We start from the raw sequence: 21,360 nt of genomic DNA on the forward strand, positions 1-21,360 counted from the left end.
GACTACCGACATTCTGAAAAAATGCAAAGATAAAGACAGAGACAGACTGCATAGGTCCAAAGCTGCCAATGACGCTTCTCCTAAGCTAGTCGCCAGTTCGCTGGCACTCAGTGAGGCACTTTCGCAGCCCCTGATACCCGCTACTTCAGATTTGCAGGCCTCTACTGAGACCCTTTTGGAGTCTGGTATACTGTGAGATGCTTCTTCGAATGTGGAACCTGCAGATGTCTCTACCTTGGATGGGTCCAGAGCCGCTGTGCAGGCATCGGCTTCTGAGGGTGTATTCAGGCCTACTGAATTGCATATTAAATCGACGCCATCTTCTTCAAGGCCTAAAACTCGATCCTTGCCTAGAAAACTGATGCCCAGACCACATGGTCAGGCCCCTGTGCCTAAAAAACAAATGATAAGAATGGCTGAAGACCTTATTACTCTAATCAGGGGAAGCCACCCTTCCCCCTCTAAGAGACCCAGGACTGATTTTCCTTCTGATTCTTCTGATCAGGACTCTGAAATTTCTGTTTCCATTGATGACCAGGATTTACCCTTATCTACCTATGAGGATTCTGATGCAAAGGACTCCATTCCCTCTGCTTCCCCTCCAGAGGATTTCTCTTTTGGTGAAACCTTGCATACTCTTAGAGAGCATTTTCGCTGGGAAAGCCAGGATTACTCTGACTCCAAAAAGAGGCTTAAGGATTTCTTACTCCTGCCCCAACACAGGCCTTTAGCTATTCCTCCTGTGCTGGACATTGTAGATGATGCCTTCTCGGAATCTAGCCTGGCCCCTGACTCTTTACCTCCTGCTCCCTGAAAACCTGATAGGTATTACAGGGTTCCTGACTCTCACAAGTTCCTTTTTGAAAATCCTACTGCAGATCCTGAAATCATTTCACAGGGACCCAAGGGCATTAGGGCCACTACTGCCAAAAATCCTCCCCCCTCTGATAGAGATTCCAGGGAGCTGGATAGATGGGGTAAGAAGGTATACACTTCCGCAACCTTGGCCATTAGAGCCTTAAACTGCCAGTTCCATATAGTATCAGCAGCATATTATTGGATTGATTAAAGAGAAAATTATGTTGATTCCTGATTATGCTGAAAATAAAAATTTACAGGATTTAATGCATTCTGCTGAACAAGTTGGAAAACATACTTTGCAATGTGGTTTTGATTCATTAGAGGCATCTTGCAGGGCTGCTGTCACTGGGTCTGTACTTAGAAGGCATGCTTGGCTTAAGGAGCAATCTTTGCCAGATCATGTTAAGGCTAAATTGTGAGATGCTCCCTTAAACCAAGACTGCCTGTTTGGCAACAAAGCAGAAGAAGTACTTAAAAAGATGGAGGAAAAAGCTAAATCTATGCAAACTGTTAAAGATTTCCTGCAAGTACAGCCTCCCAGATTTAGTATGCACTACAACAGTGAATACACTCGAACATCTACATTTATGGTAAGTGTACACAACTGTACTTTCTTTTTGGTGCCAAAGAAAATGGGGGACCCAAGACCCATTTTAGATCTTGCTACCTTGAACCGGTCAGTGGCCAAGACGAAGTGGCAGATGGTTACCCTTCAATCTATCTTGCCCTTCCTGCAGGAGAACAATTGGATGTGCTCGATCGACCTCCAGGATGAGTACTGTCACATCAAAATGGACAGGCACTCTTGGAGGTGTCTCTGCTTCCAGCTAGGAGCCAATCATTAGCAGTTCAGAGTGCTCCCCTTTGATCTCACCACATCCCCCAGGGTGTTTACAAAAGTGATGTCAGTAGTAGCAGCTCACCTGAGACTTCAGGGCATACAGGTATTCCCCTACCTGGACAAGCTCCTTACTGTCTCTTCCAGGCATCAACTTTGTCAAGTTTGGGATTCCTGTCTTCTCTTGGCCCAGAGGCTGGGCATTACCATCAATCTCAACAAATCATCTCTGGCCCCTGTCCAAACATTAGATTTCACAGAGTTGTGTTTAGACACAATTCAAACCAAAGTTTTTCTTACTCCAGACAGGATACGCACTCAGAAGCTGTATGTTCTTTGCATTCTTCAAACTCAGTTCCCAACAGCGGAGATAGTATTAGGGGTGCTGGGGTCCATGATGGCGGCCACAATCAATCTCTTACCCCTAGCGTGCTTTCACATGTGGATTCTTAAGTGAACCCTTGCAGTATAATGGTCCTGGTTAGATCTTCCATTGACTCACTCTGTCCGAATCTCTCATGTGCAGGGACTGGTCATCCTTTTCTTCCACCTTTTTCCATTGCCACGGTGACTACAGACTCCTCCCAGCTAGGATGGAGCACTGTTCAGAAGGACAGTTCAAGGTACGTGGTCCCCATATGAGACAAGATTGCATATCAATGTCCTGGAGATGAGGGCAGTGCTTCTAATGTTGCAGATTCTCCATGCCCATTTTCCTTCAGGAACGATTGCTATCCAAATGGACAGTATGTCTGTAGTTTGGTACATCAGCAGGCGAGGGGGAACCAGATCTTATCCCCTATATCATGTGGTCATGAGAGTTTGGGAGTGGGTGATCTCCACTGGCCGTTTTCTGGTGCCAACACACATCCTGGGGAAGTCCAATATTCTAGTGGTCAGGCTCAGCAGATCTATTTTGATGCTTTACAAGTGGTCTCTGAAGTCTTCAGTATTGAATGGATCTTTTACAAGTGGGGTCAGCCTTGCTGTAATCTCTTCGCTTCTCCTTCCAACACAAAATGCAGTGAGTTCTTCATTCTGAACCCCCCTCTGGGGGAAGCCCCCAGAGATGATCTGATTCATGCTTGACCACCCGGTCTTCTGTATGCTTATCCTCTTCTTCCCTTAATATCAAAATTCCTTCAGAAAGCTCACAGGTTGGGGAGCCTAGTAATCCTCATTGCCCCATTCTGGCCTCACCAAGTATGGTTTCCTTCTCTGTGGTCTCATCTGGTGGCTCCACCATGGACATTGGATCTGTTTCCAGATCTCATCTCTCATCCCTTAGAGATTCCCCATCCAGACCTGGACACTTTAAAGCTCACTGCTTGGCTGCTGCAGTTCCCATGATAGTCAGGACTCCTGGCTTATCCTCTCCTGTCAAAAGAATCCTGGTGGTGGCATATAAGTCTTCCACCAGAAAGGTATACTCCAGTAAATGGAAATGTTTTTTGATCTGGGCTTCATAGCATGCACTAGATCCTTTCACTACCCCTGTTTCCATGGTGCTGGAATTTTTAACTGGAATTTTTCAACAAGGTGCTAGTTTTTCCACAGTCAAAATTCAGCTTGCTGCAATTTCTGATTATCATGTGGGGGATAATATGGCTTCCTTAGCATCTTCCAAGCTTTGCAAGGCCTTCCTCAAAATTACCTGTCATCTTCGACCCCTGATGAAGGACCCTATGCCACCGTGGGATCTTACATTAGTACTTCAGGCCTTAGTTTTGCCCCCCTTTTAACCTGCAGCTTTGGTGGATCTGCAATGTCTGTCCTGCAAGACTGCGTTCTTGGTTGCCATTACTTCTGCCAGGAGAGTTTCGGAACTTCAAGCTTTGTCAGTCAAAGCCCCGTATATGATTTTTCATAAGGACAGGATGTCCTTTCTTCCTAAAGTAGCTTCAGAGGCCAACATTAATCAGGTGGTCAATCTCCTGGTCTTCTTTCCAGATTTTCAAAATAAGGGAGAATATAAATTGCATTTATTGGATGTGCACAGACAGTTATGTTTCTACCTGCACAGGACAAAAACCTTTCGTAAATCTGACCAACTTTTCATCCCTTACTCCAAACCCTTTTTAGGGAAACCAGTCTCTAAAGTTACTGTTGCCTGTTGGATTTCCCAGTGTATCATTCGGGTGTATTCTTTCAGGGAGATTTCCATGCCAGGTCATGTGTAAGCACATTCCACCAGATCTATGGCCACTTCAGTGGCTTTTTGGTCCAGAGTTTCATTAGATGATATTTGTTCTGCGGCTACTTGGTCCTCATCTCATACCTTCATCTCACATTATAAATTGGACATTGTATCCAGGAACAGGGCATCCTTTGGCTCTGCTGTGCTCCAGAATATCCTTCCATGAGTGCCTCCCAGGTGTTTAGTAGCTAGGGACTCTGTCCCACAGGTTGAAGATCAAATGAAGACAACTACTTCAGGTAAAGAAATTATGTACTCACCATAACATTCCATCTGAGTAGTTGCTCTTCATTTGTCTTCAACCATCCCTCCCTCCTTGCCCCAGTCTTCTGTGAACTGTTGGTTGCTCCTACGACTACAGGAGGTGGTCACTGTAAGGGTGCCTCTTATCCTTATCCTTGTTGATGGTATCTGGTAGGGACAAGGTTCTGTTGGTTCAGGTGAGAGTACTAGATTGGGCAGCAAACTCGATCTGAAGGGAGAAAGTAGACAGGAGCATTATGGGTAAGGGGAGGAGCTTGGATCAGATGCTGGATATGCAGCCAAGTTGGATCTGAGACAGATCCAGGAACCCACAGGTTGAAGACAAATGAAGAACAACTACTCAGAGGGAACGTTATGGTGAGGACATAACTTAAACATCTGCTTTAAATAATTTAATTTCTTCAATTGTTCAAGTCACTACTCATTGTATACAGTGTATGTGTATGACTCTATTGATACTTCAAGGGCTATGGCCACTAATAGTGTTTTGAGGAGGTTTGCATGGCTGCAGTCTTATAACTTCATAGTTGATAATAGAAATGAGATTTAAAATTCTTCTTTGGCTAGTGATTGAGTTATTGACACCTCTGTTGCAGAGATGATCAAAAAGTGTGATGAAATGGCTAGGCTGATAAGGGAAATCTCTAAGAATTTTCAGCCGTGTTTTTCAAAATTTTCCAGGGGATTCTCTAACTTTCCATCCAATTTTCATGAGAATCAAAATAAACAGGCTAAACAAGATGCAGGTAAACAAATGTTTAAGAAGAAATGGCAGGAGTGGCTGCAAGAAGAATTCTGGAAACTCCAAAAACCAAGGACAGCCCAATAAGTCAGAATGACCATTTAAGAGAATTTATTCACCACTTCCACCCTGCCAGCCCCTTTTTTTTCTTCCAGAAAATCTGAATCCTCAATTTTCTCTTTGGCAACAGTTTCAGACAAATGGGCTCTGAAGATCATTCATCAAGGTTATGGCAATGGAAGGAATTTCCTCCATTCCAGAGGATAAATCCTCATCCCCTAAACAAGACTCTTGTTTCCACTCGTCCTTCAACACATGCTGTCCCATGGAGTGTTAGAACCATGTGGGAAAGGGGTTTTTATTCAAGGATGCTTTTAGTGGCAAAGAAAGAAAATGCTTGAAGACCAGTTTTGGATCCTTCTTTCTTAAACCTGTTTGCGACAGTGCCCAAGTTCAAAATGGTATCACTTCATAACCCATTACCTCTTCTTCCTCATTCATGTTTCCTTGTAACACTAGATGTTAAAGATGTTTATCATCACATTCCTTTTCATCCAGACTTTAGGTATTTCTTAAGGTTTTGAGAGTCTGATTCACATTGTCAGTTGTCTGCCTTACCCGTTAGACTATCCGTTGCACCAAGGACATTCACAAATTGTTTAGCTCCACTTATAGCTCATTGCAGGCTACAAGTTATCTAAATTTTTTCCATTTTTGGACAATCTGCTTCTCTTTGCAGAGTATTTTTCAAAGTGTTGGATATCTCTCACTTTGGTGAGAGCTCTCTTACACTAGCTGGTATTCCAAAAGTACATTCAAAAGTCTTTCCTGAATTCATCTCAGAGAATTGTGATTCTGGGATGTCAGCTAGACGCAACAATTCAAAGAAAATTTCTTCCACAGAAAAAATAGATCTATATCTAAATCTGTTTCTAGAGTTTTCCCCTCAGACTTTGGTTACTGTGAGGGGGATACCTCAGGATTTTGGGTCTCATAGTTTATATGATTCTCATGATACCCCGGCAAAACTCCATGTAAGAAAGATACAGCGATATCTGAAATCTATTTAGTCCCAGCATCAACACCCCTTGTCTTTTCAGAGGAGAAATCACTTGCTGGAGACAACAGATATCCTTAAATCCATATCTACCTTCATCGTCCCTGTTTCAAAGTAGTCAGTCACCACAGATGCCTCATACTTTGCTTGGAGAGTAGTTTCAATAGGGATAATAGTGCAAGGTGTGTGGGACACCAAGGTCAGATGCAAGCACATAAATATAAAAGAGATGCTTGCCCTGATCAAGGCACTCAATTGTCTGAATTAACTTTGGTCCCCAGGAGCTCTTTAAGCAGTTACAGTAAGTACCATTGTTATGTGGTATATCAACAAGCAAGGGGGGGGGTGGACTAGGTTGTACCCCCCTTTGCAAAATAGTCTTGTTAGCTGAGGAGCATAATATCACTCTACAGGCATCCTACATTCCATTACAGCAAAACTGTGTGGCAGACAAGCTAAACAGGACAAGGATAGACCACACAAATGGAAACTAGATCAAGAGGGTCTTACACGATTTGATCCATCTGTGTGGAGTTCAAGTAGACTTCTTTGCCTCCTCTCTGAACAATCACCTGGCAATATTCTGCTCCATGACTCCATGCAAGAAGACCTGGTAAACAGATACCTTTTCTTTTCTTTAGACGGGAATATTCCTGGGCACTTTTTCGTCATTTCCACTAATATCCAGGATTAATCCCCTTCTGTCCCAGGCAACCATGGTTCTTCCTTCTTTTGGAAATGACCAGGACCATTTACCACAAGCTTCTTCACTGAATCTACTTACACAAGAATAGGGGTGTTTGATACACCCCAACAACAGTCACCTTCAGTTGATTGCCTAGACGATGGGGTCTTAATTCCTTTTAGGTACCTGTTTACTGAGGACATGCAGCAGGTACTAATGAAGGCAAGAGAGCCTGCTACTAGAATACCATACATTAACAAATGTTTTTGTATTAAAAGTTTTTATGCGATATATGCCATCTGCCTGAATGTTTTTATTTCATTTTTAACAAATGGATATGTTTTTTTACTGGTGCCAACAAACTAAACAGCACAAATTTAGAGCTAGTTGTTCTGTGGTTTAACAATGTTTGTGTGAGCTGCTGAGTGACTATCCTGTGGCCTTTCTGCCTCCTTTATTAAGGTTCATTTATTGACCTTTTCAGCATGTCGACTTCTTTCAATACATTCTTATGTCAAAATGTTTTTGAAAGGGGTTTTGCATAAGAGACTTTCAAGAAAACCAGTGGCCCCTCCTTTGGATCTTAGTTTTATGTTAGGGAAGCTCACACTTGTTATGTTTGAACCAGCTATCCTGGCTGACTCGAGGTTTTTAATGCGGAAAGCAGTTTTATTGATTGCTTTGACCTTTGCAAGAAGAGTATCTGAGTTACAAGCTCTTATGTTGAATCAGCCCAATCAGATTTTCCGCAGGGCCGTTTTTTTTTTTTTTTGAGAACTAATCCTCATTTTATGTCTGATGTGTTATATGAGGTTACTTTATGCCAAGCTGTCCTTCTCCCCTTTTTCTTTCCTGAACCCCAAAATGAGGACTAAAGGTTACACCATACCTTGGATGTCCATAGACAACTCTGGTACAATTTTGGCAGAACTACATCTTTCAGAACTTTGAATCAATTCATTTCTTGTGAAGGTAAGAAGAGAGAACCTGTATCAAAAACAGACTAGTTCCAAGTGGTTCTCTAAGGCCTTTATCTTTTGTTATACTGACCTCAATAAAATTATTCCAGGCAGGGTCAAGGTCCACTCTACCAGGGCCTTGACTTCATTTGTGTCTTTTTGGAAAGGGTTGCATTCTAGGAATATTCTAGAAGCTGCAACTTGGTCCTCTGTGCATACTTTTACAAAACACTATGACCTTGATTCCTTCTGTAAGTCTAGGTCAGGCTTTGCAAAGACCATTTTTCTGGGGCTGCTAGACTCTTCTTCCACTTCCCAAATGTAGCAAGCTAGAGTAATCTACCCATGTAGCTAAGGCTACTGCAGCAGTTATCAATATGATGAAGATAGTAGTTGTGAAAGTAAACTTTACCATAACACTAGATGTTTGAATGATCACTGCTGTAACAGCCACTCCCTCTATCCCCCTTGATCTTTGGTGTGTTTTTTATGCCAGAATGATTATTTTTGTTCTTCCTAGCATTGTCCTTCCAGGACTCAGCCCCCCTCTGCCTTTTGGCAGGAAAGCTGTGAAGGGCTTTGCACCCAAACTTGTTTTAGTCAGCTCAGCTTGAGCTGCCTGACAGTTTGGGCATGTGGAAGGTGCCCTGAAGATCTGGAAGCTAAGCGGCTGTTGTATCCTTGGCAGAGTATAACCCATATAGCTAAGGCTACTTCAGCAGTGATCATTTTAACATCTAGTGTTATGGTAAGTGTACTTACATGACTGTACTCTCTCTCTTCTCAGGCATCTCCTGTTTAGCAAGCTCTCCCCATCAGCCTAAAGGAAATCAACATGTACTCCAAATTCAGAGTGCAGAGTAAAAAGCATGTCTTCATCCAAACCACATGTTCCTGTGTCAGCAAAGGACGTATCACCTAACACACCATTTATCTCCCCTCCTGTCCTCTCTGCTCCTTCTCCTCTTCTGTTCTTTGTCCTCTTCTCTCATAGAATTACTGAAGGCTGACCCACTTTAGAAACTAATTATACAGTTTTCTGTGTAACTAATTTAAAATACTTTGTTATTGATTACATATGTGTCATTTTTGATTGTGAAATGTTTAGTTTTTTTACCCAGGTTGAGCCAGAAATTGATCAATATCGATTAATATCTTACACCAATAAATAAAATAAAATAAAACAAATTCCTAAACCTAGGGTTTTTACAAGTAAATAACATATGCAGTAGTAAACAGCAATTTTAGCATAAGAACAACAGGAATAAACCAGTGAAAATGACATAAAACCTAGTAACACAGCATACTGTGAGTCTGTAAACCCAAGACTAATACCAATAAGCCACTTCATATAAATACATTTTGAAGGATTGCTTAAAACCATTGAGCACGTAGGCCTTTCTTAGCCAGCCTGGTAATAGGTTACAAAGGTGCAGCCACTGATAAACAAAGGAGTTAGTAACTCTCAACTTATTTGGTCAAACATATGAGATGAAGAAAATAAAATATGGGTGAGGAGGATCAGAGGGCCAGAGTTAGATATAATACAAAAAATTTTCAATCTGCTAATTCATTTAAAAAAAAAAAACTACTAAAGCAACAGGTTTTGCATCAACATGCGTTTTCTGAAAATAAGCATGAAATTCTAATGTCTGGCATTATTGACTCGTCTCATTAGAATTTCATGCTTAGTTTTGGTCATAAGAATCTTAGTTATCAGGAGTGGCCAGAAGCCCTGTCTATGTAATCCATGTCTTATAGACCCCTGAAGGGTACAGTGTGTCTTGCTTACCATGTCATTAGAGATCCAGTGGTTTTTGACCAATATTTCCATGCATCAAGCAACACAGCTAACACTAATACCAAGGATCTGAACCTTCTTCAGCAGATAAACAGAACATAATGAAGAGATTGAATCATCACCCAGCAACTCCTCCTTCCCAGTAATACATTTCTTCTACAGGTTAAACAATGCATTTCACTATCTTCGTTCATGTGTAATCTGGATAAATGGATTGGTACTCTCAAATTTACCCCCGGACTAAATGGCCTCTCCCTCCTAGAGAAATGAAGTAAAGCCTCACAGTGAGTATTGACAAGGCATACATGGTTATTAGACTAAAATGTTCCTAAAACGTATATGAATGAATCATATTTGTCCTTAAGTCGTTCACTCCAATGGAGCTCAAGTAGTTTCCACTATAACTTCCAATGGGCAGAGCCTAAGCCTTTTGACAGAGTCAAATTATGTCCTCACATTCAAACAAATGTTCATAACTCTGGAACCATAGGGTTTATGAAAGAAGTATAAATGGCAAAACATTCAGCACAAACTATTTTTATGGTGATAGTATTCTTTAGGTTCTAGGTCTAAAAATGAATTTTATAAGTCACAATAGACACAGTAATCATTATGTTTGTAATACTGTGTAAACAACTTACAATATCTCAGCAACCACTGAAGCCACATGCTGTCAGCAGCGTTTTATTCATCTAGCTGAAACCTTTCATAAGAGGCTATAAAGAGTTCTGTCTGTGTTACTTGGTTGTTAAGATATTTAGAAAAATGAGAAAATTATATCTATGTAAATTAATATCATAACAACAGTTGATATCTCTTTAACTGCACTAGACAGAGGTCAAATATTAACGCAGTTGAATTTGCCATTGTGTAAGCTTTAAGATGAAATCTTACATTTTGGCATTATATGACATTTTGGAATTATTGATGCAAATATGAACAAGCAATATTGACTCCTGGAGGTGTCATTAGGAGTTAACTGCAGATGCACCTGGAAGCATCACTCGGATGTAATGAGTTTTGCTTTGAGTGTGAGGATTTTATCTTGTTTGTGAAACCGTAAATCAAGCCTGGAAAAAGTCTAACAGCAAATAATTTTGTAAGAAAGTGTGCTGTGTCAGTAACAAAGCATCGACTGAATAAGGCAAAGAAAAACATCTGTGCTGGAGGATGTGGACAATCATTGTTTTGCAGTGAACTTATAGTGGGATAGGGGTTTCCATACATAATGCGTGCGATTTCAACTCTACACTTTTATGATACTGGCTGAGATTTTTGAAGGAATTTCTCCATCCTGAGTCTAAGATTACAGTTAATCCTGGTTTATGTATCAAGCAATTGTTAGTACAGATAGTAAAATTTACCTGGAGTTCCTTGTTTTATTGGTCAGAGGAAGCTATTTTTGCATCATATTTTTTATGTCCTTTAACTGGTATTATTCCAGGTTGTCAGTTTTCTTACTTGCTGCATTAGCATGTGCACTATTTATTATAACACATTTTAAGTAACCCTAAAAGTTGCCCATCTAGTATATTGATCCGTTTGACATTCTTTATCCTCTTTGTCAATCATGTATAGCAGAGCTTGAAGAGCATTTCACTTCATCATTATAAACAATATCAGGAGGAGGATATCGCAGTTCAACATGATTATAATACCTGTGGATGCTAAATATATTTGCATGAAACTTTGACATGAAAATGTAGCGATTCAATAAATATTTAGTTGATTACTGACATTAAGTTGGAGACCAAGAAAAAAAATAATATGCAACCAGGATTTATCTATGAATAAAGAGAGAATACACCATCCTGTCTAGATTAAGAGTCCTAAATACACCATCCTGTCTGGATTAACAGTCCTAACATTATCTATAAAGTCAAAAAGTACTCAGTTAATGGATAGCCAGTGAGTCCTCGAAAAATATATATTTTGTGTTGTCTAATCTGTAATCTGTAATTAATCAGTATGTTATAGACTCTTGAGGAGCAATTTGTGCCCTTCCTACCACACCATTAAAACGACGGTGTCCTTGATCTTATATATTTCCATAAGTCTAATAGCTTAGCAAACTCCAGAACCAGGGACCTATATCTTCATCAGTAAATACATAGAATAGGATGGAGATAAGAGATTCATCGCACAGCATCTCCCTTTTTACATGGATCAAGGTGCCTCTGCACATTAAGCAATGAAGTACATTTCCATCCTTGAAACAGAACCTGAAAGACTGGGTGAGCACCCCTAGCCCTCCTTGAGAAATGTATAGCCGAAGGGTGGGTGTCGATAAGGCATTGATGATCACAAAACTAAAAGCCTTGAAACTCTGTCAGTCCCCTCATAGTACAGTTTGTAGAAAAATCTAGTGGTATAATTACTTCTTTCTAACTCCCTTACTTAATAATCTAGAGTTATCTCCCCAAGAAAAAAAAGAATTGTAAAACACTTATTAAATTTACAAAAACAGGGCTAACAGAGAATACTGCACCTAAAATAACAAAATCAAAGTTTAATTTGAGAGAAATTGAAGTTATCTTACCGGTAGGACATTTGGTTAAAAGAAACTACTTTCATGTCTAACGTGGCTCCTATATTAGTAAAATGAAGTTGTAATACAAAAGACAATAGAAAAAAAGGCTTCTGTACTACTGAACTGCCTTTCATGTAACTATTAAGTTTCTGTAACAGAGCAGGGATGCAATAGTGTACAATGCATTTATATAATCAGAAGGAAAACCTGACTTCATATGTGGAATAATGGACTGCCCATTTTAAGTGGTTAAAGAAAAGTCTGCTGTTAGAATATCAGAATGACTTTTAAAATTGTGACTTTGAGGCAAAATTGTATTTATATTTACTATTTAAATACCCCAAAGTATCTGGACCATTAAACAAACTGCATTTCTATATGTTGACAGATCTGGATGGTAGATGGAGCCATTTTATCTCTGAGCTGATAAAATTAATTGGTAATGCAAAATAATTTAATGTAGGTGCAGATGAAGTACACAGGTAGTGAGCACCTAGATACTTTAGGTAAATGTCTCCCTGTCTATAAGACATTACTACAGATTAGAGATGCTGTGGTAAACCTATTAACTGTGATACTCAGAGTAATGATCTGTTAAATGAAATAACAGGTAATCTTGTGCTGAATTTGTGCTAGGATGAAGATGAAACCTGTAGCAATGTAAATCTGCAAGCAAATCCGTTAAAGACAGTGAAACAGATGAAAGTTTAGTCACACCACTGATTGCTGGGCTTTACAATCAGAAAAACTTATTTAAGGAGAACAAAAAAAAATTAACATTAGTCGAGCATGTTGTAAAAGAGAGAGTGAGGCAGTCTTACAATGGTGAACTTGTATTAATACAGAGAGTATAAATACATGCGTGCGTGTGTATATGAGTATGTACGTTTATATCTACACACACACTCATATGCACTGCTGCATGCTGTTAGTTTGTATAAAGATATATACACACACACGGATGCATACCCACAACAGATTAACATCACCACTGTAATGCTATATTGCAACAGTAAAAGTCTACACCAGTTGCAGTCAACTGAGTTTGGCACACTAACATCATGGTGATGAAACAAAGAATCATCCAAAAGATAAATATCCGTGTGTATATATGTATATGTATACAATTATATATATATATATATATATATATATATATATATATATATATATATATATTTTTTTTTTTTTTTTTTTGTGTGTGTGTTTGTGTGCGTCTATATATGTGGCTGTTAAAAAAGAGGGAGAATGTATAAGTTAGTGAATGCTTACTTATGTGAATTACATATGGTTGAATTTAGTTTTATGTAGTGGAGGTAAATAGGTATGAAAATTAATGTTTGAATGAAAAAGTGGTGTATGTGAAGATGTGTAAGACTGTGTTATAACAATTGTGCATATGAAAGGGTTCACAGGTTATGGTTAGGTAAGGAGATAGAGTCAAAGTTGTGTGTGTTTTTTGTAAAGCAATGTGTAGGGTTAGAGTTATGGTTAAGGTTGGCACACATGATTAAGGTCGGCAGGCATGCTTTACTTTCCCTAACAGTATCACTAGTAAGGTGACGTGACACTTGATCTCAGTTTTGTAGCTGCGGTTTACTGATACAATTCTTTTTTCAGTGGTAGAGAATATTCAGTGTTTTGTGATTCACTCTTATGAGTCATTCAGTGTTCTGTGAGTATCTTTTATTTTGTTCTACCTGTTGTGATTCTTTTGACTTTTCTACCTTTCACAAGACTTGTGTTTCTGTGTATGTATGTATATGTGTATATATGTAGCTGTATGGATTCACTTCAGAATCTCAAAATTCCGAAACATCGAATTTCATATGATCAATGTTTCGGAATATCGAAAAAAAATTGAAATGTTTTTACAGGGTGGCAAGCCCCCCTGCACCCTCATACCTCCGCTACTTAAATATTCCAAATTCAAGATCGCACTACAACAAGGAAAAGGGAAATCTCCCATTCCATGCTGTATGCAGATCTCTGTTCACAATGTTGGGATTCCGAAAGTTCGATCATATGGTCTCGGCCATATGAAATTCGGTCTTTCAGGATTTCGGCATTGTGAAGTGTTCCCATATATATATATATATATATATATGTGTGTGTGTGTGTGTGTGTGTGTGTGTGTGTGTGTGTGCACTCGGTCAAATGTGCTTTTAGTTGAATGAGTTTACTGCTGTTTTTTCATCCAAAACACTTGTGTATCATTTGCTAGAAATGATGAACTTTGGAACATCGTGCTACTATGGTTTGTGAGCTTAGCTTGTGTGAAGGTTAAGTGGAGTTTTGTTATAATGCTGAAGCTTTCAGATATTCCAAAAGTTACAGGATAAGGGAATGTGTGTGCGAGTGTTCATGAATTAGAATAAGAGGTTAGATTTAATGTTTTGTGTGGGGGAATTTGTGTTTGTTGAGGGATGCGAATGTGTGTGAGAACATTTCTGGTACAGGTTTAGAGTAATGGCTATGGAAGGGGATAGATTTAGTGTGTGTTTGTGTGCGTGCGCTCATGTGAAGGTGGTACAGGGTGCTGAAGCTGTAACCTAATATTGTAGTTTTCTGATTTTTGTGTGATTTCACATACAGGTTATTCTTTTTTTTTAATTAGAATGCTATATTCTTTGGGTTGCCTTAGAGCCAGAGCTGCTAATGTTCTATGTACCCCTTGAGTTACAAGACCTTAAGACAAATAAACAAAACCTAGACTGACAGTACATTATTTTCCATCATGGATAGTGACGTGTGTTAATATTTTTAAGTTTGCATTATTGTATGCGTTTCTGTGACATTCCCATCTTTTGCTAGTGTGAAAGTGTCTCTTAGGCAAAACACTTAGATACATAAATAAAATATGTAAACTACTTAATTGGAGGAAATGGGAAAGAGAAAATCACTGTATGAACCAGATGGAAAATATTTTAGTTATAAGCAGCTGTGTACTACATGAACTACAAAATGAACTGGCACCCCAGGTAAGTGTCATGTTTAATCATAGCCTCACCTCAGGCTTCGTGCCCACTGAGTGGCACACAGCTACATTTATCCCGCTCCACAAGGGAGGATCTGCCTTGGATCCCGGGAACTACCATCCCATCAGTCTGACAAGCCTGATCTGCAAGGGCATGGAACGCATTATCATGGAACTTATAAACAAAGACATTGGCAACCCCCTTTTGTTCCATACCGCGAACACTGTAGTCGAATTATTTGAAAAACAAGTACAGAGAGAAATTTATAAGTTAAAGAACAATTCTAGAAACATTAAAGTGAGAGACAATTTGTCCATAGAAGAGAGACAGGAGTTACAGAAATTGAAGGAGAATAAAAGTATACGCATTATGAAGCCTGACAAGGGGGGTGGGATAGTTATATACGACCAATTGGAATATCTATCCAAAATACAAGCCATTTTGACAGATTCAGGCAACTACACTACAATTTCTTTGAATGAAATAAATATTGCCTACCAGAGGATAGATTCTTATTTGGAAGAGTTTTGGATAGACAACAGGATTAATAATGACATATATAATTTTTTAAAGGTGTCATATCCAATTACTGCGATTTTAGTAGGCATACCCAAAATACATAAAGATCTGGGCAACCCACCATTCAGACCCATAGTTTCAGGCACCAAATCAAAAACATTTCCACTAGGCAAACTAGTAGATGTATGGTTAAAAGATATTTACAAAAATCTACCTCATGTATTGAAAGATTCCTGGGATTTCTTAAGGAAATTCCCTACAGATAACTGTACAAGTGATCTAACTTATGTGACCATAGATGTCATTGATTTGTTCTCATGTATACCTAGCGAAGAAGGTTTACAAATGTTTTGTGCAAGTATTAAAAAGTATACGGAGTTTGACTGGGACAAAATCTGCCTCATTATGGACTGCATGTCCATAGTGTTGGAAAATAATTTTATATCGTTTGAGGGAGAGTATTACAAACAAAGTAAGGGAGTAGCTATGGGGTCGGCTAGTGCTCCCATCTACGCAAAACTAGTTATGTTATACTGGGAAGAAGAAGTCTTATTTAAGAGTAAATATTTTCCTCTAATTTCCCATTACACAAGGTTTTTGGACGATATTTACATCTTGTGGAAAGGAAATAGAGATGAACTAATTGACTTCTTTACTTTTATTAACAACAGTAGTGCTTTTTTGAAATTTACCCATGAATTCAACAAAGAAGGTTTGCCATATTTAGATACAATAGTTACAAGAGATGAGAAAGGATTCAAATCAAGAATATACAGGAAGAGTACCTTCTCAAACGACTATTTACAATATGATAGTAATCACCCTAAAAAGATGTTAAAAAATATATTCAAGGGGCAACTAATCAGAGCAGCCAGAATGACATCCAGACAAGAAGACATGATATCGGAGTTTGAGTACATCACTACACTATTTAAGGATAGGAAGTATAGTAAAATCATGTTACAGGATGTCAGACAATATGTAACATCTCAAAGGGAGATTAAGTATTTTCCAATATTAGGAAAAATCTTGCAAGCAACTACAGAGGCAGTAGATAAACAAATAGAAGGGTACAAAATGGCATATATATTACCATATACACCATACGCTAGTATGGTTCAAGAAATTTTGTACAAACATTGGCCTATTTTTACAACTAATTCAGAGATTTCAAGAATAGTAGGAGAAAGACCAGTGTTTGTTTACAGAATGTCACACAATTTGAAAAGAATTCTTGAAAGTGGGCAAACCTCACACACCAATGTTGGGAATGGTGACAGTAAAAAAGGAGTAAATATTTTTAATGGAATAGGAAAACACACTGGCAAATGTGGTAATTGCAACCAGTGTAGACACATTATGAGTCGCAATAAAATTGTTCTAGACAACATAAACAAGACAACAATAAGGTGTGAGAAGGGGAATTGCAACACTACTTATGTGGTCTACATTGCTGTATGTGAAATGTGCCCTGCATACTACATTGGGAAGACGGAGAGGGCTTTTAAGAAAAGAATATATGACCACTTATATTGCATTCGGAAAAAAGATTGCAACAACGCATTGTATAGACACATTGAGAGTGAAGGTGACTTACACATATTCAAATTTGCTATCATTGAACATATTACTAGCGATTGGAAGGGGGGTAATATAAAAGGACGATTAAGTTATAGAGAAGTTTGGTGGCAATTATATACAGATGCTGCAACTATTCCAGGATTAAACGACTCTATTGCTATTAAACCCTTATTGGGGTAAGACATTAGGTTAAGGTTACACATACCAATTTTGGTATTACATTTTATGAAATCATTTACCATTTCAGTTTTTATACACAAACAGTTTTTATACATAACAGTTTTTAACATTTGACAGGTCATAACAATATTTTTTAGACTAACATTTTTATATTAATAGTGTTTTATATATTAATTTATATTAAACACATCAGTATATTAATTTATTTATCTAAAAAATGTATTTTGCTTATAAACAAAATATGAATTTAGTATATTTACTATATGTTACAATAAAATTATAATTAATTGTCACAATATCAAGCAAAATATTACAAAAAAGAGTTTTTACATATTATAGATTTTTTAGAATACAGTTTATTATATAAGTCTGCACATATCCTTCGCACAGTTCACTTTGGTTAATTTTGTATTCATTTTTAAAAATTTTTTAAAAATTTTTTAGGGCTTGTATAGAGTTAATTAAAGTAGAGTTTTAATAGAATGGAAACGTATTTTTACCACTAAGTGTTGAGTACTGCATTTGCAAAGAGCATTGTTTACAGTGTATCATTTTTTAAAGAGTATTTTTTCAAAAGAGTATTTTTTAAAGTGTATTTTATAAAGCGTACTTTTTAGAGTGTAGAGTAGTGCACTATTATCATATATTCTTAGATTTAATTATTTATTTAATATATAGTATTTAATATGTATTTTATATGTTTCGATATATAATCCATTATATCATTCATTTTCACACTGTTCAAGTTGTTACATTAGCACATCAGAATCAGTCATGTTTATTAGTAGGTAAAAAGCGTACACAGATTTTTATTTTTATTATTAGGCAAAAAATACATACAGATTTTATATTATTAGGTAAAATAGTATACATAGATTTTCACTGAGACTATTAATAGAATGCATCACAACACGTTGTAATATTTGAGGGCAATCACAGTTTAATTCTAAAACAACCAACAATATTTATTCATGTTTACAACTGTGAATGAAATAACATATGGAGAATGTGAAATTGTATTCAATTAGTTTATGTATTTTATTTAAAACATATTTTAATGACAATGGCACTTTAAATCTGAACTGATTTTGTTTATTTGGCGCCAAAAAGTTTATTTAAGATGGAGTAGTAAAAAGTTTGAATGAGTTCTGAAGAAGCCTATGATGGATTAGGTGAAAGCGCTTAACTCTATGTTTTATGTACTAAGGATTTATATGGTTTATTTCTGCACTTTTATGTTTAATTAAAGTTCTGGCAGTCGCTTAGTACTGTGTTTCCTCGTTCTTTGTGAGAGAAGATAGCACAGTACAACTTGGTAGATCTGGATGGTAGATGGAGCCATCTTATCTCTGAGCTAATAAAATTAATTGGTAATGCAAAATAATTTAATGTAGGTGCAGATGAAGTACACAGGTAGTGAGCACCTAGATACTTTAGGTAAATGTCTCCCTGTCTATAAGACATTACTACAGATTAGAGATGCTGTGGTAAACCTATTAAATGTGATACTCAGAGTAATGATCTGTTAAATTAAATAACAGGTAATCTTGTGCTGAATTTGTGCTAGGATGAAGATGAAACCTGTAGCAATGTAAATCTGCAAGCAAAGCCGTTAAAGACAGTGAAACAGATGAAAGTTTAGTCACACCACTGATTGCTGGGCTTTACATTCAGAAAAACTTATTTAAGGAGAACAAAAAAAAAATTAACATTAGTCGAGTATGTGAGGCAGTCTTACAATGGTGAACTTGTATTAATACAGAGAGTATAAATACATACGTGCGAGTGTGTATATGAGTATGTACCTTCATATCTACACACACATTCATATGCACTGCTGCATGCTGTTAGTTTGTATAAAGATATATGCACACACACGGATGCATACCCACAACAGATTAACATCACCACTGTAATGCTATATTGCAACAGTAAAAGTCTACACTATTTACAGTCAACTGAGTTTGGCACACTAACATCATGGTGATGAAACAAAGAATCATCCAAAAGATAAATATCCATGTGTGTGTGTGTATATGTATATGTATACAATTTTATATATATATATATATTTTTTTTTTTTTTCTTTTGTGTGTTTGCGTGCGTCTATATATGTGGCTGTTAAAAAAAGAGGGAGAATGTATAAGTTAGTGAATGCTTACTTATGTGAATTACATATGGTTGAATTTAGTTTTATGTAGTGGAGGTAAATAGGTATGAAAATTAATGTTTGAATGAAAAAGTGGTGTATGTGAAGATGTGTAACAGTTGTGCATATGAAAGGGTTCACAGGTTATGGTTAGGTAAGGAGATAGAGTCAAAGTTGTGTGTGTTTTTTGTAAAGCAATGTGTAGGGTTAGAGTTATGGTTAAGGTTGGCACACATGATTAAGGTCAGCAGGCATGCTTTACTTTCCCTAACAGTATCACTAGTAAGGTGACGTGATACTTGATCTCAGTTTTGTAGCTGTGGCTTACTGATACAATTCTTTTTTCAGTGGTAGAGAATATTCAGTGTTTTGTGATTCACTCTTATGAGTCATTCAGTGTTCTGTGAGTATCTTTTATTTTGTTCTACCTGTTGTGATTCTTTTGACTTTTCTACCTTTCACAAGACTTGTGTTTCTGTGTATGTATGTATATGTGTATATATGTAGCTGTATGGATTCACTTCAGAATCTCAAAATTCCAAAACATCGAATTTCATATGATCAATGTTTTGGAATATCGAAAAAAAATTGAAATGTTTTTACAGGGTGGCAAGCCCCCCTGCACCCTCACACCTCCGCTACTTAAATATTCCAACTTCAAGATCACACTACAACAAGGAAAAGGGAAATCTCCCATTCCATGCTGTATGCAGATCTCTGTTCACAATGTTGGGATTCCGAAAGTTCGATCATATGGTCTCGGCCATATGAAATTCGGTCTTTCAGGATTTCGGCATTGTGAAGTGTTCCCATATATATATATATATATATGTGTGTGTGTTTATGTATGTGTTTGCAGTGCACTCGGTCAAATGTGCTTTTAGTTGAATGAGTTTACTGCTGTTTTTTTATCCAAAACACTTGTGTATCATTTGCTAGAAATGATGAACTTTGGAACATCGTGCTACTATGGTTTGTGAGCTTGGCTTGTGTGAAGGTTAAGTGGAGTTTTGTTATAATGCTGAAGCTTTCAGATATTCCAAAAGTTACAGGATAAGGGAATGTGTGTGCGAGTGTTTATGAATTAGAATAAGAGGTTAGATTTAATGTTTTGTGTGGGGGAGTTTGTGTTTGTTGAGGGATGCGAATGTGTGTGAGAATATTTCTGGTACAGGTTTAGAGTAATGGCTATGGAAGGGGATAGATTTAGTGTGTGTTTGTGTGCACGCGCTCATGTGAAGTTTTTTACAAATATCTTGTGCAGTAATACTTTTACTTAAGGGTTGGGGTTAGGATAGCACGATTGAGGTGGTACAGGGTGCTGAAGCTGTAACCTAATATTGTAGTTTTCTGATTTTTGTGTGATTTCACATACAGGTTATTCTTTTTTTTTAATTAGAATGCTATATTCTTTGGGTTGCCTTAGAGCCAGAGCTGCTAATGTTCTATGTACCCCTTGAGTTACAAGACCTTAAGACAAATAAACAAAACCTAGGCTGACAGTACATTATTTTCCATCATGGATAGTGACGTGTGTTAACATTTTTAAGTTTGCATTATTGTATGTGTTTCTGTGACATTCCCATCTTTTGCTAGTGTGAAAGTGTCTCTTAGGCAAAACACTTAGATACATAAATAAAATATGTAAACTACTTAATTGGAGGAAATGGGAAAGAGAAAATCACTGTATGAACCAGATAGAAAATATTTTAGTTATAAGCAGCTGTGTACTATATGAACTACCAAATGAACTGGCACCCCAGGTAAGTGTCATGTTTAATTATAGCCTCACCTCAGGCTTCGTGCCCACTGAGTGGCACACAGCTGCAGTTATCCTGCTCCACAAGGGAGGATCTGCCTTGGATCCCGGGAACTACCGTCCCATCAGTCTGACAAGCCTGATCTGCAAGGGCATGGAACGCATTATCATGGAACTTATAAACAAAGACATTGGCAACCTCCAGACACTGGACCCCACCCAGTTTGGGTTTGTGAAGGGCTGATCTTGTCTCCTGAATC

Source organism: Protopterus annectens, chromosome 11.part0, assembly GCF_019279795.1.
Source record: "Protopterus annectens isolate FY-2018-M chromosome 11.part0, PAN1.0, whole genome shotgun sequence".
Taxonomy (NCBI): domain Eukaryota; kingdom Metazoa; phylum Chordata; order Ceratodontiformes; family Protopteridae; genus Protopterus; species Protopterus annectens.